General features: G+C 41.6%; 1 protein-coding gene across 5 annotated transcripts in view; it reads left to right on the top strand.

The window, feature by feature from the left end:
• Positions 1-625: 625 nt before the first annotated feature.
• Positions 626-15,759, top strand: part of EYA3 (EYA transcriptional coactivator and phosphatase 3) — a 63,671-nt gene continuing 48,537 nt past the window's right edge. For all 5 annotated transcript variants that reach the window (XR_006100713.1, XR_006100712.1, XM_042439662.1 and 2 more), the window contains exon 1: positions 626-787. The gene's annotated coding sequence lies outside the window, so the exon portion shown is untranslated. The remainder of the gene's footprint in view (positions 788-15,759) is intronic.

The following is a 15,759-nucleotide window of genomic DNA, read 5'->3' as shown; positions in this document are numbered from 1 at the left end:
TATATGCACCCAACAATAGGTCCCATTACTCTTCTTTGGCTCCTCAATGCCCCCTGGACTAGGGCCACTTCTGTGGGTTGACTTAGAAGAAAGCCTCTAGGTTGGAACTGAAACACCAAGCCCCTCCAGAGGCAGGTTTACTCCTCCTCAGCCTGGAATGGTGGCCCTATATATATATATGTGTGTGTGTGTGTGTGTGTGTGTCGCTGGACTACAATTCCCATCAGCCCTAGCCCTCACAGCCAGTAGTAAGCAACAGTGGGAGTTGCAGCCCCATAGCTTCTGTAGAGCCACAGCTGCTCTTTGAAGCAGAGCTGGGAACCATGAGCTCCTCTACAGTGGTTCCCAGCATCCCTCACTGCTGCAGGCCAATATGACTGTCTCCCCAGTGCTGCTGGGAACTGTAGTCCAGGGGCTCTGGAAGGGCGGGGCTTGCTGCCAAGGGGGCGTGTCCTTCCGTTTCTTCTTTCAATTGCCCTCCTCGCAATCCAGGCCGCAGCGGCCCCTAGTGGCGGAGGCGAGTATCGCCTTTGCGCTCAGCGACCCCCGAAGACTTCCGCTTCCGCTGCTGCAGATCTAACCAATCGAGCCCCAGCTCGGCCTCAACGTCACTTCCGGGCGCGGACTTCCGCTTCCGAGGGTGAAGGCCGTCCGAGGTTCGGTCCGCGGTTCTTTTCCCTTCCTTGTGTTTTGGTTTGGTTCTTTCCCTCCCCCGGGAAACCCGACCCTTCTCCGCTGCCATCATGTCGCCTGGCCTCGGGATTAGCGCCGCGGGCGTCTCCTCACGGTGAGCCAAGGGCCCCGGTCGCTTCCCCGTGGGGAACAGCTCAGGCTTGGCACCGCTTTCTGGCTCACTGCTATGGAATTCTGGGAGTTAACTCCCAGAATTCCATAGCAGTGAGTCAGACAACAAGTTAAAGCGGTTCCAAACCGGGTTATCTCCCACAACAAAACCATCCAAGTAGAGGCTTCGACTTTCTGGGAATCTGGTGTTTGGAAAGAGAGAGGAGAAACTGGGAGGATGGACGAGTTGGAAGCCCTTGGCAGGATCTGAATGGGACGGAGCAGCTGTCTCAGCCGCAACCGTCTCCTCGCAGGATTCGCATCTGGCCCTGTAGATACGTAGAATCATAGAGTCGGAAGAGACCCCAAGAAGGGCCCTGATCCAGTCCAACCCCATTCTGCCACGCAGGAAATCTCAGGCCTCTTACAGACCACCCAAAAGGGGCGGTCTCGGGCCTCTGCCGATTGCAGCGCAGAGGAGTCATGGCAGCCAAGCCGCGCGACTCCTCCGCGCTGCAAAGAAGGAGCGTGAAAGTCGCGCTGCAAAGAAGGAGCACGAAAGTCACGCTCCTTCCGGCAACCCGGAAGAGACGCCGCAAGTGCCAAAGCGCGCACTCGCGGTCTCACTTCCAGGCCGCAACATGCGGACGCAGAGCCCGTGTGGAACGGCCGCCACCATTTGTTACGGACTCTGTCCATAACAGGGTAAGGGGCGTCTGGAAGAGACGCCCCTTTTTCAAAATGGGATGTCCTAAGGACATTAGGAAGAACTTCCTGACATTAAGGGCTGTTTGACAGTGGAACACACTCCTTCCTCGGAGATTGGCGAAGTCTCCTTCTATGGAGGTTTTTAAACAGAGGCTGGATGGCCATCTATCGGGGTGCTTTGATTCTGTTTTCCTGCATGATGGGATTGGACTGGACTACATGGCCCTTGGGGTCTCTTCCAACTCTGATTCTATGAATAGAGGTGGAAAATGTTTCCATTTAACTAAATATTCTAATTGTCATAGTTTTTTGTGGGTTTTTCTGGGCATGTGGCCATGTTCTGTAAGAGTTTATTCCTGACGTCTCGCCAGCATCTGTGGATGGCATCTTCAGAGAATGCTAACCTGGGAGAGAGTGGGTATATATATATACTGTCTGACCCTGGGTGAGGAAGAGATATTCCCATGTTAATCTGTGTATTGTTCTGTTGTTGGTGACCTCCTCAGGGTAGGAGGATATGCAAAAGGAGATTAGTGTCTGCTAATTGGTGATAATTGTTTGCTGGGAAAGCCTCTGACCCTGAGTGGTTTCTCATTTGCATTCGCTGAGTCCTGGTTTTGGTGTCCTTCAGGACTGGAAGCCAAGCTTTATTTACTTTGAGGGTTTCTTCTTTTCTGCTGAGGTTCTCCAAGCCTATGGCTCCAGGTCATTAATAGCTCCCCATTGGGCCACCAGTCTCTCCTGCACCATGCCCAGCAGCAACACCACTTCCACCTGCAATTGCTGCACCTCACCCTTGTGCTCCTCTCACTACTGTCCCATCATATGAGCACCAACATTGGCAACCCAATTGGAGTAGCGTCCCTCTGCGTGCCCACTGCTGAGCAGGTGCTATGCAATAACATGGTGGAAGTTCTTTTGCTGTTGGGATGAGCGCTGCCCAAGACTCTTCTAATGGATATGGTTTCAGTCAGGTCAGCAGCCACCACTACTGCCCCTGCCCCATTTCCAAAATCTAATCCTATGCCCAACAGGCCAGTGTTTGCAGTATCATCACCAATCACCGGACCAGGTTGTCATCTTCGGGCTTTTGGAGTTTGTTGTCGCCCTGTGAATGCATTGGAGTTCTGAGAATCTGTCAAATCCAGCAGTAACCAAGTTCAAAAGCTCAGGCTTCAGTAGCTAGCAGTTAAAGTAGTTAAAGCTGAGGATGTGGAGCTTCTGTGAATCATGGGGTAAGTGTGGACCTAGGAGCCTAGCTCTTTATAACTGCTATCAGAGGCTTTAAAGCCCATCATAAGGAGGAGATGGAGAGCTGTGTCTAGGTCAGTGGTTCCCAACCTGTGGATCAGGACCCCTTTGGGGGTCGAACGACCCTTTCACAGGGGTCGCCTAAGACCATCTGAAAACACATATTTGCATATAGCAATGAAAATAATTTTATAGCTGGGGGTCACCACAACATGAGGAACTATATTAAAGGGTCGCGGCATTAAGAAAGTTGAGAACCACTGGTCTAGGTGGACATTTTGACCCAAGGGGTGATCAGCAATGGTTCTTCTTCATCTTGGATAGAAGTGACCAGTGGGGTGCCATAGGATTCTGTCCTGGGCCCAGTTCCATTCAACATCTTTATGAACAACTTGGATAAAGGAATAGAGGACATGCATATCAATTTTGCAGATGATACCAAATTAGGAGGAGGAGGTAATACCCCAGAGGAGAGGATCAAAATTCAAAATGACTTTTAATTAATGCTGGGCCAAAACTAACAAAATAAATTTCAGCAAGGAGAAATGGAAAATACTGCACTTAGGCAGGAAAAAAAATGAAATGCATAGATATAGGATGGGGGACATCTGGCTTGACAACAAACAGTACACGTAAAAGGTATCTAGGAGTCCTAGTAGCTCAAAGTCCCTAGTTGCACAAAGTCCCACTGAGTCAACAGTGTGATGCAGCAGCTAAAAAGGCCAATGCAATTCAAGGCTGCATCAGTAGAAGTACTGTTGGGCTCCACATTCATGAGGGTTAGGGGAAGAAGACCCCTGCAAATGTGGAAAAAAACATGAATGAACTGCCCCCCCCCCCCCCCCAATGTGGCAGCCATTTCCAGAGTGGAAGGAGCTCGGAGGACTGGGGTGCTCCCTTCCTTTGTCCCCTTTTGCTGTGGAAATCTCTTGGAGAAGCATTTCCAGGGCAGGAGGGGCTCAGGGGACTGGGGCACTCCCATCCTCCACCCTCTCCTGTTCTCCAAGCCATTTCCAGGACAAGAGGGGCTTGGGAGAGCCTGGGAGGGCAGAAGGAGGAGTAAACGCCAGGCTTAGCCATGGGTTTAACATTCGTGACTAACCAAAGTTGTGATTGTAAAACCCACGAAAGTCGAGGGCCCACTGTATAGTGTCTAAACCAAGGGAAGTAATAGTGCCACTCTATTCTGCTTTAGTAAGGCCTCACCTGGAGTACTGTGTTCTGGGCACCACAATTAAAAAAAGATGTTGACAAGCTGGAGTGTGTCTAAAGGAGGGAGACCAAAATGGTTAAGGGTCTGGAAAACATGCCTTAGGAGGTGAGACTTAGGTAACTGGGTATGTTCATAGAAGAGATGATATGATAACCCTGTTTAAGTATTTGAAAGGGTGTTGAGGATGGAGCATGAAATTACCATGTTTCTGCAATAGCTGTCTACTGTATAACCCATCATGTAATTAAACTTTGCAATATTTTAAGGCAGGAAAGGTTCATTTGCAACTCCTGACAGCCACAGGCTGGAACACTATTTTAAAAAGCTAATGCTTTTAAAATGCAACCTCTGCTTCTTTTAGATGGTTTGCTTGCTACTGGTATCGAAAGCTAGTGCATGATTTATTTGTTACTAATACACTACATTTTATTTAGCTGTTATTTTTGTTTTAAAAAATACACTCGAAAGATAAATGGCTGTAAATCCCACCCAAATGAACCACCCAATGCAACACTTACTAGTAACAACTGTGGCGCGCGACAGATGGTCCCAAAGTGCTGTGCCGCCACCAATTCTAGGGTTAGGGACTGCGCACCAGCCTGGTATGTCCCAGGCCATAGTAAAGTAATGACGTTAGGAGATGTTATTTTGATAAAACACCAGTATCTTCTCAATGCTAGGGGGGAAATAATGTACTGTATATACTATATAGCATTGCTGCATCTATCTAACACAGAACCTCCAACTTCTGGATTTCAGAGAAGACATACTGTATATAAAATGCTGCTGCTGATGCCTGTGCTATATTTTATCATCACAAAAAAATCAATGTTTTGCCCTAGTTCATAATTTTTATGTAAGAATACACCTTTCTTAAATATGTTTGATAGGTTGTGGATTTACTATTAAGATACCATGAGTGTACCGCTAATATATTTGTTTATATGGCACTCAGATTTCAAATTATACTAAATAGAAGTTATTTTTTTTAAAGAAATCTGATTGAAATGAAAATCAGATTTCAGTAAAAACCCACTTTTCTTGATTAGGGAGAAAACCCCATAGATTTTAATCTCTGCTATTTTGAGCCTGTTCCTATGGCTACCTTTCGGTTGCTAAAGCAGAAACTTTCAGGCCTGATGGTTCGCTGCCAGTGAGTGTGGCTTTGTACAGCATTTGTACAGCATTTCAGGAGGCTAATGTAAAACACTAAACCTGTTTTGGAAAACAAAAATAAAGTAAAAGATCTTGCTAGCGATAGATCTAGGATGTGCCGGATATTTGCAGTCTTTAGCGGTCAACACTGGAAATTGGTTCATGTGTTTGGAGCATGTTGCTATTGCTGATACTTGCAGGCTAATACCTGAGAAGTATTAATTAAAGGCATTTTTATTTCTTTTAGAGCTTTGGCTTTCCTGTTTCACAGAATGCTTATGACTGTAGTCCTGACTTCACTGCAAAGAAGTGAGGCCCATTGACCTCAGTATGACTTACTTCTGAGGATTGAATTGCCTACCTTGACACAGCATCCTTGTGCACTGGCTTGCTCCAGTCCAGGAAAGACAGTTTTGACTTTGCTTAGTACAAGAAAGTCAGGGATGGTCCCAGAATTTATGTATGTGCTCCATGAATGAGTGCTGGCGGGGAAAAGCACCAGAATTTGGACAAATTTCTGTTTTGGACTACAGTTCTCTATGCATGTTTGCTTGGAATCTGATCCCAATGAGTGTGTTCAACACTGCAGTGTAGCTATTACTTTAAAACTGTATTTCTTTCACCTTTTGTATTTTATTTAATAACAATAATAATAATTTGTTTTATTTATATACCGCTATTCCAAAGATCATAGCGGTGAACAGCAAGTAAGCTAATTAGCAAGTAAGCTAATTTGCCCCCAACAGTCTGGGTACTCATTTTAGCTCCCTCCTCGGAAGGATGCAAGCCTGAGTCGAGCTTGGGCCCTTTTGCTGGTCTTGAACTCGCAACCTTGTGGTTTTGAGTGAATGGCTGCAGTACAGGCATTTAACCACTGCGCCACCATTTGCTCCGGAGTTGCATACAAATTCTCACTTGGCATGCGGTCTACTTAATCAACCATTCCTGTGACTTCTAGTTCATCAGTCTGATTAAATTTGTATACCATTGTATGTGGGTAGAAACAATTTGTCGTTGTTAACTGCCTTCTAGTTGGAAATCCCATGAATGAGACACCTCCGAATTACCCTATCCTCAGCAGCCCTGCTGAGGTCCTGCAGACTTAGCCATGTCTTCCCTGACCGAATCTATCCATTTAGAGTGCGGTCTTTCTCCTTTCCTATTGCCCTCCACTTTACCAAGCAGTATTGCCTTTTATATTGAATCATTTTTTGAACATTTTCAAACCGTGATGCTTAAATCCGTGTATAAGAAGGGCCAACTGTATACAGAAAGCCAGCTGGCATAAAAATGTTTTTCCTTGGCAGTGAAAGGCCAGCAAGGAGGGGGCCAACCTAGCCTCCTGAGGAAGGGCATTCCAGAGGATGAGAGCAGCCACCGAGAAGGCTCTGTCCTGTGTCCTCACCAGGCGAGGCTGTCATCTTGGTGGGGCCAAAAGAAAGCCTTCTCCTGCAGAAATATGACAGATTCAATTTAGTTATCCTAGCTTCTAAGGAGAAGTCTGGCTTGCTTTGACCTAGGACTCACTTATTTGTCTTTTAGCAATCCACAGTATCTGGAGAACTTTTCTCCAGCACTACATCTCAAATGAGTTGATTTTCTTCCTATCAGTTTTCTTCACTGTCCAGCTTTCACAACTGTACATAGAAATGGGAAATATGATGGCTTGTACTGTCCTAATTTTAGTCCTAATACATCTTTACACTTAAGAATCTTGTCTAGTTCCTTTATGGCTGCCCTTCCAAATGTTAATCATCTTCTGATTGTATGACTGCAGTCTCCACACTGATTAACGATAATTGTTAATGATCATTATTTTTGTTCTTTTAATGTTCAACTGTAGACTTATCCATGCTATTTATTCTTTGACTTTCTTCAATAATCATTCCAAATCTTTGGTATTTTCTGCTAGTAGTATGGTGTGATCTGTGTATCTTAGATTATTGATGTCCGTTCCACCAGTTTTCACACCACCTTCTTCCGAATCCAATCCTGCTTTTCATGTGATGCTTTTGGCATACAAGTTAAACATATAGGGTGATAAAACATAGCCTTGCCTGACCCCTTTTTCAATTGAAAACCACTCTGTTTCTCCATATTCTGTCCTGAGAGATTATAAGTGTGAAGAGATTTTAAGTTCAGGCAGTCCGCATAAAATTGCTTTATTTTACAACCATCTCTTGGAGATTGAAATGGAAAAAGAAGTTATTAAAGAACAAATGGTCAAGTGGTCACCAGATGTAAAGCAAAATATTTTGTTAGAACAATGGGAAAAGTCTTGGAACAGAAGACTGAAATACGCCCTTAGCAATGAGTTAAAAGAAAGATGCAGTTCAGGTGGTATCTGACCCTAGCCAAATTAGCCAAGATGTATAAAGGATAATGGAACAGAGGACAGAATAGGGGAATTTCAGCACAGAATAAGTAAATAGATAGCATAGGAATATCTGGTTAATCTAAATGAATTTAAGTCTCCAGGACCAGATGACCTACATCCAAGGGTATTAAAAGAACTGGCAAATGTAATTTCGGAGCCATTGGCAATAATCTTTGAAAACTCCTGGAGAACAGGAGAACTTCCAGCAAACGTTGTCCCCATCTTCAATAAGGGAGAAAAAAGAGGATCCCAACAATTATTGTCTAGTTAATCTGACATCAATACCAGGAAAGATTCTAGAGCAGATTATTAAACAGAGAGTCTGTGAACATCTAGATGGCAGTTCCATAATCACAAAAAGTCAACATGGGTTTCAGGGAAACAAGTCATGCCAGACAAATCTGATCTCTTTCTTTGATAAAATTACCAGCTTGGTAGATGAAGGGAATGCTGTGAATATAGTATATCTTGATTTCAGTAAACCTTTGACAAGGTTTCCCATGACATGCTTGAAAACAAGCTTGAAAAATGTGGTTTAGACATGGATTTGTAATTGGTTGACTGGCTGAACCCAAAGGGTGCTCAACAATGGCTTCCTTTCATCCTGGAGAGAAGTGACCAGTTGGGTCCCATAGGGCTCTGTCCTGGGCCCAGTGTTATTCAACATATTTATCAATGACTTGTAGGACAGAATTGGGGGCATACTCATCAAATTTTCAGATGACACCAAATTAGGAGGAATAGCTAATATTTCAGAGGACAGGATCAAAATTCAAAATGACCTGAATAGACTAGAAAGCTGGGCCAAAGCTAACAAAATGAAATTCAACACGGAGAAATGTAAGCTACTGCGCTTAGGGCGGAAAACTAAAATGCACAGATATAGGATGGGGGACACTTGGCTGAATGAGAGACTTATATGTGTGAAAGGGATCTAGGAGTCCAAGTAGACCACAAGTTGAACATAGTCAACAGTGTGATGTGGCAACTAAAAAAGCCAATGCAATTTTAGGCTGCATCAAATAAAAATATAGTGTCTAGATCAAGAGAAGTAATAGTGCCACTGTATTCTGCTTTGGTCAGGCCCCACCTGGAATATTGTGTCCAGTTCTGGACACCACAATTCAAAAAGGACATTGAGAAACTGGAGCATGTCCAAAAGAGGGCAACTAAAATGGTGAAGGGTCTGGAAACCATGCCTTATGAGGAACGACTCAGGGAGCTGGGTATGTTTAGCCTGGAGAAAAGAAGCTTAAGAGATGATGTGATAGCCCCCTTTGAAGGGATGTCATATTGAGGAAGGAGCAAGCTTGTTTTCTGCTGCTTCAGAGAACAGGAAATGGAACAATGTATGCAAGCTCCAGGAAAAGCGATTCCACCTCAACATTAGGAGGAACTTCCTGACAGTAAGGGCTGTTTGACAGTGGAACAAACTCCCTCGGAGATTGGTAGAGTCTCCTTCCTTGGAGGTCTTTAAACAGAGGCTGGATGGCCATCTGTCGGGGATGCTTTGATTGAGAGTTCCTGCATGGCTGAAGGGGGTTGGACTGGATGGCCCTTGCTGTCTCTTCCAACTCTATGATTCAATGATTTCATGCCATGTATGAAGAAACCTTAATATTTAATTTTGAGGAAAATATTTTATTATGAATTTAAATACCATTTTGGCAGTCAAGAAAGTTAAAGTAGCAAAGTAGAGAGATGTTTATTATTAAAATACCTAACATAATTTAGTTTATAGATAGCTAGAGACCACTTTTTTGAGGGGGGGGGGGCTTTAAAAGATAAGGAACAACCATAAATCCATGAATGTAAATGCCATACAGTGCACAGATGTTCAAATAGTTGTGTGTATGTACTCAGTCCTGGATTGGTGGAATTAGGTGATCCATGGCATCCCTTGCACATCTACAGTTTTGTGATTCTAAATTTCTGATTAAACATTCTCTGAGTAAAATGACTGGCAACTATTACATGACTGGAAGGCTGGAGGTTTTCTTCTGTCTACAAGACACACTTGCTGGAACATGCTGATTGAATTCAAGGATACTCACATGTGAATGCAGCTGGACTGAGATAAGGAAGGGGCCATCTGAAGAATCCTGATCTTACTTTGAGGGAGTGGAAGAAATTCTGTTTCCTCATTAATTCTTAATGTTAGAAGCCATAATGTTTCTCACACTTGAAATCTTATAACCATTAGTACTTTGTCTAATAAAAGTCTTAGGTCTGTTGCAGAGTAATTATAGAAAGTGAGACACTAAAAGGCCACCTACTGTTTAGCTTGTAATGATGTAAAGATGTTTGCTTGCCCGTTTAAGCGAACGTGTTGCTGTTTTCCCCACATAGATTTGTTGATGTTTGTACTGACTAGCATAAATAACAATGTCGCTGGTGCAGATTGTAATCTACCAGCTCTGTTGTTTTTGAAGTGCAGACTTTGTAGATCTTCTCAACCTGTCTATGGAGGAACAAAACATGGTCTCTTAGGCAAATGTCTTTGCAATTATTCATCTCATTGATTCATCAACTAGTCATTGACAATATTTATCTGGTTGGTCAAGCATTCCGCTCCCGGATCATGCATTAAAAACTATATATGTTGGCCTAAATACTCTAAAAGCACTAGAGCTGTTCTTAGAAGCTAAGCAAAGACAGCACTGGTTCATACTTGGATGGGAGACTACCACTGAATACCAGGTGCTGTAGGTTATATTTCAGAGGAAGGAACTGTCAAAACCACCACTGTGTATTTTTGTCTAAGAAACCCAATGAAATTCACGGGGTCTCCATAAACCAACTTGAGGACACAGACATGTTGATTTCACTGTTTGACTTGGACAGTTTTGCAGTTCTTTCGCTCCTAGCCAAATGATATTAAATGTAATCTTTTTAATATAAGAGCAAGATTGTTGATAGGAACTTTAATGATACGGTAGGATGACTTTCACTGTGGCTTTACATCTGGTTGACACAGTGATAGCTTGAAGAATGACAAGATGGGCAGATGTCACCGTAACACATGTTGGTATAAAACGAGTGGCATTAATCGGTTTTTCATAGGCTTAATCTGGTAATTTTTTTGCCAAGTCAAATATTGTATATTTGTGGTTATAAGAATATTAACATTCATAAGAAAAAAAATAGCTGGGGCTGTTGAGAATTCTGTGTTTCACAGGGAAGCCTCCATGGAGAATAATAATGTGATTGTGATGATAAGACCAAACTTCTATTAACCGTAGGAAAAAGTAGTTTTTATTTGCTTGAGTGCATCTTCATTGCTAAGTGTACCTATTTGGAAGGGACCAATGTCTGCGCAAACAGAGTGAAGACCAGGCAGTGACTTGTTGAACAGATATTCTTGTTACTTTGGTAATTAATTTTTCATCTTATATAAGTTGGTTGCATAAGAGAGAGAAAAGGACATACCTGCTTTTCAACTGGCATGTCCACACCAGACCATTCTAGCATGATTTATTTTAAGGTGGCCTGTTGCTTCTGCAGTTTGAACCAAATATTGTGGCCAATATAAATATATTGACCAATGTACAGTATTTTCAGCTTTTAAAGCATGGACATGGATACCTCACAATATAATACATATTGCTGCCATTAGCAGAGGCCTCTGTGCAGTGTCTGTGTATCAGTTGCCACATTGTATGAGGTGGAGGTTAAGTTGCACTCATATCCTGCTGGTGAATGTCCCAGAGACAACCAGTGTGGGAATAAAATGTTGCACTAGATAGACCTCTGGGCCAATAGAACATGATTGTTCTTACATATTCATGTAAAAGTGTGGCTTGAGTGCTGTTCCATGTAGTACAACATTTGCACAAGCATTTCACAACTTTGGCTTTTATTATACTGTATTATATTGTATTATTTGAATATGTTCATATTCAGCAACATGTTGTTGTCGTTGTGTGCCTTCAAGTCATTTCTGTTTATAGCAACCCTAAGCTGAATTCCCAGTGAGAGGAAGTGAGATACTGGGACATTTTAAAAGCAGTTGGACAGTGGGATTAACTGGGACTGTCCCTGCCAAATTAACTAGCTGTATGCTGATGGACACAATTCAATTGTTCCCACTTTGCGGGTCTGATCCTAAGCTGTTGATTTGTTACTCTGAAACAAACCAGACTGATAAACCCTTGATGAACCAAGGTCTGCCTTTGATTTATCAATCCGTGACTTGCTTAGAAACAATAAACTAGGACCCTGTCTTTGGATGTCATACACAACAATTTTCAGTTTCTAATTTATTTGTCTGCTGAGCCATTTTGCATCATCTGTATGCACAAGTGATTATTTATTTTAGCATTTTCTGGTTTGATTTGTTTCTTGGTGTGTGTGTGTGTTTGGTATATGCCTTCTATCGGAAACTGTTCATTCTTTTCAGTATCGTTTCTTATTAGATTTTGCATTCCTCATTGTGTTAAAAGAGTGTGCCCAAATTTTGGTTCGTTGTTGTTGTGTGCTTTCAGGTCATTTCCAACTTATGGCATTCCTATCATGGGGTTTTCTTGGCAAGTTTGTCAAGAGAAGTTTGCAATTGCCACCCTGTGAGGCTGAGAAAGTGTTACTTGCCCCTGTGGGTTTCTATGGCTGGGCTGGGATTCAAACCCTGGTTTCCAGAGTCATTTTCCAAATCTCATTCCACTACACCACACTGCCTCGAATTTCAAATTTGTTCAAAGTTCAAATTTCGACACTGTTATAATAAAATCCAAAACAAATCACTAAAAATAAATGCACATGAACATGAATTAAATCAATAGAAATGAAAAATTAGTACATATCAATAACATACACAATCATAAATTACACACATTTCTTTAAAAAAGCAAGCAGATAAAACATTCAAGGAAATCTTATTAAGAGAATTCTTACTGGTATACAGTTTTAGTTTTAAGAATTTAGTTTTATTCTCGGTTCCCATAGGTATCATGGTGGACAATTTGGTCATTAAAACATATGTATTAATGTAATTGCCTGTGGAAAGGTTAGGATTTCTTCTTTACTCCCATTCCATTTTTCATTATTTGTCAACCACTTTGGGCCCCTTTCTGGGAGAAAGAAGGCACATAAATTAATTAAATGAATAAATTATGGAGTTGCACCAGCTCCTGAGCATCAGGAATTTAATCAACTGTTTCATTTTGCAGTTTGGATCCATTTTGTAATTCAGTTCATTCTATGGGTGTGGGTGAAATTTACCAAAGGTTGGAGAGGTTGAGGGTTTTATATTTAGGTTTCGCTGTTGGAGACCAAGAAGATTTCACATCACTGCCCCCGGAGTAGTGATGCGAGAACAGTTACTCTTACTTGGTCCCCGCGGTCACCTGCCTGTCTCCCAGCTGAAAATCCTCATTTGGAATAGAACCACATCTTGATGTAATATTATTCTAAGGTTCTACTTTAAGGTTATTTTCAGTCCTAGATCCATCGCTTAACTATTTCCCCTTGAATTTATGTTGTGCTTTTTACACTTCCAATGTGCTATTCAGTTTTGTTTTTCTTATGTTAAAAGTCTTTAAAATATTGTTAAAATTTTAGCATTTTTTAGGTTTGTTTTTAAAACACTTAAATGACATTTTAGCACTGTATTATTAAACATGGGGTTTTTTTTGGGGGGGGGGGATATCTTTTTTGCCTTGCACTTGGTTGCTTGTGTAGTCTGAAGCACTTTATAACCTCCAACGTCTCACACACAAAAGCCTGGACACTCTGACATATGTATAACCCTTCTGTTTTCAGACCAAAGATAGTTGCCCGAGCCCCTTGCTTTTTCAAGATGTTAAGAAATTTAATAAAGTGATCAGTTAATGGATGAGAGCTGTAGCAACCTTGCACTGTCTTCTTGAGTAGCTGTGTATTTGTGTGTGTGTGAGAGAGAGAGAGAGTGTGTGTAAATGATTGACAGTGTTGTTAAAAGGGAAAGGATAAAACCTTAAAAGCAACAAGGAGCAGGCACCAAAGACTGGGATCTTGGTAAATAGAGGCACCTGGAACAAATAAGCGTGTCTTTGCTGTTTTTACTGCTTTACTATCAACAGATAGGAAAAGGTCAGTCACAATGCCGACTTCTTTGTTAGTCTCAAAGGTGCTACAAGAGTTGCATAAATTTTGGGAGTTACTTTATTGGATTCTGACACATTCTGCACATTAATTTGAAATATCCACTTACACTTTCTTAATTGAATGCACCGTTGTTCATTTACGTCGCACTAATTAAAAGATTTTGGTACAAACTGGCATAGAATAATAAGGTAGCTCTCATTTTGGGATCTTTATTAATGAAAAAAAGAGAGAATTATAATTCTCAAGTCATCACAGCAAGAGCATGAATAAGGATTGTTCAGTTACAGCGGCAGTATTAAGGAATCTAAGTATTGTGTTACGGCAACGGCAAAAATGATGGAGTCACAAGAACGTTCTTCTCAGCACTACCTCCCATGCAAACATAAAAAATTAGATCCAAAACACACTGTAGAAAGCATCCATTTTGTGATTGCTTTAACTGCCCTGGCTCACTGCAAGGGAATTCTGGGAATTGTAGTTTATTGTAGCACCAGAGCGACAGAGGGGGCCAAATGTCTCACCAAAAGTACAGTCCCCTGGATTCTCTAGCACTGAGCCAGGGCAGTTAAAGCAGTCTTAAAATGAGTCATTTCTGCCGTGTTTTGGACCGTCGATAATCTTTTGATCCAGTGGTTCTCAAAAGTGAGTACAACAACATTAAAGCTAAATGAAACAAACTAAAATATTGATTTATTTTAAATATATTGCGTTCGCTGTGTTTCTTCTTCTGGGGAAGCGTTTGCAGTGCATGGTAACTTAATGAAACTTGATGCTTCTCTATATACAGTTTTATTGTTCATCTGATTGTAGACGATGAGAGTTTAACATTTAAGTAATTTGAAGATCTACGAAAACACTTGGTATGGGCATTAAATGTTGCTAAGCAATAGGAACTCACCCCTGTGTAGTGAGGGGAATTTACAGAGTATGTAGCTGTCAAGTTTGTAAGACAGAGCTATGTGCTTCATGAAAGCTGCTGTTTAAAACGTGCTAAAACGTAGGTGATTTGAAAAAGGAGGCAGAAATACTTGGTTTGCCTTCAAGATTGGGTATTGCTTCATTTTAAGTAATGGAACTTCCAGTTGTGTTTGGATTCATGGTTTTTTCTGGGTTTCTGTGTGACAGGATCAGCTCTTAATTCAGGATACTACCCTTTATTTTGACCTTGTCTCAAAGGGAGGATTTTGTGCATGAGTTCAGAAGAATGAGCTACTGCTATACTCTAGACAAATGCATTTTAAAGCAAGATAGGTAGGTGAAGATATACTAAAAAAGGAGAGAGAAGTGAGAAAAACCCAGAAAAACCCTCATCAAGGAAACTGGATTTCTGCAGCCTGAATGAAACATCCAGATATAATAAATGTATGTATTTTTGTTCTTCTTGTGTTTTAATTCTGCTTCTTGTGTATGGTTTCATTCTTTCATTCTAGCACTAGAGATCCTAGTCTTGAAGAACTCACTGTGCATAGCACTGGAGCTCTACCTTGACCTCAGGACATGTTGTTATACCTCTCCTTCTTTACACACACACTGTAATATGTATGCTGCTCTATCCTATCAGACACCACCCAAATGTGATGAAATTCTCATCATCCCCAGCCACTGCAGCCAGTTGGATATGATGGTGATTGTGATCCAATGCATTTGGAGGATGTTGGGGTGGGTTACTATACTTTCAGGCTTATCAGTTGCCATAAGGTTGCTTGTGATAAAATCGATAATTGATTCTGAGAAGCCATGATAGAGTTGTTAGCTGTGCCTGTGCTTAAGATACCATGAGAATCTTTGCTTTGAGACATGTAATATGCCCATTCTTCTGGAAGTTAAACCTAGAAGCCTAGAAACTTGCCATTTTGAATAAAATCAGAGCCAGGATCCTTGGAAGAAACCAGTATCTAATTTTTGTATGTTTGTCAGACTTTTTATTATTACACATTCAGCTAATCTTAGTACATTAATCAATTTTTATATTTTGCAACAATGTCTGAGTCACCTCTTTATTACCATTTGATAGAACTTCCATATTGAATGTGAATGTATACCGTAATGATGTTGTTGCCTCTTTATTCTCTCCGGGTAGATTTCTATCATTTGTTCTTGTTGTTCTGTGCTTTCAAGTTATGACTCATGATGACCCTGTCATAAGGTTTGCCACTGCCTTAGGCTGACTTGCCCAGGGTCAAGTCTAGTG

The sequence above is a fragment of the Sceloporus undulatus genome, chromosome 9 (assembly GCF_019175285.1).
Source record: "Sceloporus undulatus isolate JIND9_A2432 ecotype Alabama chromosome 9, SceUnd_v1.1, whole genome shotgun sequence".
Taxonomy (NCBI): domain Eukaryota; kingdom Metazoa; phylum Chordata; class Lepidosauria; order Squamata; family Phrynosomatidae; genus Sceloporus; species Sceloporus undulatus.
Note: the sequence above shows the minus strand (reverse complement) of the source record. Positions and strands in the feature narration are given on the sequence as shown.